Below are 2,876 nucleotides of genomic sequence, written 5' to 3' on the forward strand. Positions count from 1 at the left end.
GGTGTTGTGGCATGCTATATGGCTACACATGGTAAGAAACATTAGGATGTCATGAAGGGTATCATGAGATACCTAAAAGGCACAACAGATATGTGTATTTGCTATGGCAGTCAGGATACAAGAGTTGTGGGGTACACAGACTTCGATTATGTAGGACATGCAGATAGTAGGAAGCCCACTTCTGGCTATGTATTCATCTATGCTGGAGGTGCTGCCTCTTAGATGTCCAGGGTTCAAAAGTGTACGGCTCTCTCTACTACTAAGGCCGAGTATGTTGCAGCCACTAAGGTTTGCAAGGAGGCCATATGGTTGGGCCATTTGGTTCATGACCTTGGGATTGATTCTATACCTACGTGCTGCATTCGGATTCTATGAGTGCTATTCAGCTAGCCAAGAATTCGGTCTTCCATGCGAAGACGAAATACATTGAGGTGAGGTATCACTTCATACGTGGGGTCGTGGAGGAAAAGTTTGTTGACCTTGTTAAGATCTCCGTTGACAAAAATCTTGCCGATCTGCTCACAAAAAGCCTCACTACTGAGCGCTTTGCCTTCCTCAAGAGATTGATGGGCGTTGGATGAGATGACGTTTTTTCTCATCCTGTTGTACATGTATACATTATATTGTCTTTTCTTTTTCTTTTTCACTCCTCACTGGGGTAGATTCACCTTTAAGTGGGAGGTTGTTGGGGGTAAAGGCACCTCTTCCTAGTCACCCGTGTATTACTACACTGATAGTACCTGCCACACTGCATATTGCAGGTGGTGGGCGCCTATCACCGTCACTTTATTCTTTATTATTTTAGTGATAGTTTGAATAAAGGAAGGCCCAGTCACACATTGTGACTGTTGGAGTTTTCATTTGGTCTCTCTTTCTTTCTTGCTCTTGCTCTTCCGCCATAGCTCTTCCAAGCAAGCTTCGATCCTTCTCACCTTTCAAGATATTTGATGATTAACACATACACACACAGTGCAATGGTGTTGAGAGAGAGAGAGAGAGAGAGAGAGAGAGAGAGAGAGAGAGAGAGAGAGAGAGAGAGAGAGAGAGAGAGAGAGAGAGAGAGAGAGAGAGAGAGAGAGAGAGAGAGAGAGAGAGAGAGAGAGAGAGAGAGAGAGAGGATCCTACAACCCAAAAGAGGGGGTGAAGAAAGTGAGAAGAAAAGATGTTTACATAATTGTTAATGTTTACATAAATGTGAGAAAGAGAAGAGAAGAGGCAAGGGTGCCATGTGGCACTCCTAAGAGGACCCTTGAAATTTTTGCAAGGTGTGCAGGAGGTTGACACATGGCACCCTTACAAAACCTTTGCATAATATGTACTAGGTGCTCTACACCTAGGTTCTCCTAGCACTTTGCATTAGAGCTCTCTCGATGCTTTGCACTAGTACTCTCTTGGCACATTGCACTGAAGTTCAAAGCACCAATATTTGTAATACTTAGGGCACTTCACATCCTAATGCATGTATCATTTGGCTTTACACATGTATATACATGCTCTATCATAATGCACCAATATATTTACACGATCTTTCAATATGATTCTAGGATATATTTAAAAATAAATAAATAATATTGTTCAAATTCATCACATTAATTTAGCTTACACATATACGTGTATACAAATATATAAGCAATATCCCTATATATAGTGATACTAAAGTATCATAAATAGATTAGTGCATAATACAATTTTTTGTATATCAACCATACGAATAGATAAATGAATAGAATGTGTGTGTGTGTGTGTGTGTGTGTGTGTGTGTGTGTGTGTGTGTGTGTGTGTGCACATATATGTACATACATATGTGGTAAGCCAAATTCATTGTTCCATATCAATCATTGAAAAAATAGCTTCCTCTTCCATAATATAATCTCACTTCTTGGTAATCTTTCAATTATAGTTGGTAATTTCTTGTCTTTAGTATCTAGAAAGAAATCAATAACATTGTTCACCTTGCTCACATAGTTTGAATTACACTTATATCTATATACAAATATATAAGCAATATCCCTTCATATAATGATATTAAAGTACCATAAATAGATTAATGCATAATACAATGTTGTGGGTATGAACCCTATGAAAAGATGAATAAAAAAGTAGATTTTAAAACATGATTGTGATATCCTAACCATAAGAAATGTTGAATGAATAAAAAGTATGTATATTTTGAGCAAGATAGATCCATTATCCTAAATCAATTATTGGCAAGTTTGTTTGCTTGAATTATTCAAAGTTGACTTAGGTTGCACAACATGTAAGGTTGATATTATGCCACATCCCCTCCTAGATTATGTTATAACATGTGGCATGTTAGCATTGCTTACCAAATCTAAAAACAAGAAATAATTTTTTTACTTAATATATTTTATGTAATAAATTTTTTAATCAAAAAATTGTGTAAGTATTACTTGGGGGTGATGGTACGTTGACCTCTAGCCTTCATAAAATAATTAGTAGAACTCAAATGTAACTGATGCAAAGTAACAAAACACGATAAATCTTGGAACTTTCATTTGCTTTGATCATTTGATGTTTGCCTAGTGTGCGAGTGGTATGTTTGTATAGTGTAGTAGCATGAATATACCCATAATACATAACCTCTATATGCCAAGGAGAGTTCCCATTAGTAAGCCCAGTTGTTGGTCATCTTTCAATCTCTTGCAATCATTCTATAAATGATATCATTCATTGCTGGTGGTCGTATCTTCTTGTAATTGCATTTATTAAGGTGAGGCATGATAATATTGGAAGACTAATTGGGGCATCTAACAAAACATGTTTTGAAAAACATTAAAATTTAAAATTTATTATTAGTTTCTAAATAATATCAACTAAAAAATGGCACATTATAATCTAAGAATAAACTAAAAACA

This window comes from Lygodium microphyllum, chromosome 20 (genome assembly GCF_053477565.2).
Source record: "Lygodium microphyllum isolate KBCC chromosome 20, Lygodium_microphyllum_v1.1.10, whole genome shotgun sequence".
NCBI lineage: Eukaryota > Viridiplantae > Streptophyta > Polypodiopsida > Schizaeales > Lygodiaceae > Lygodium > Lygodium microphyllum.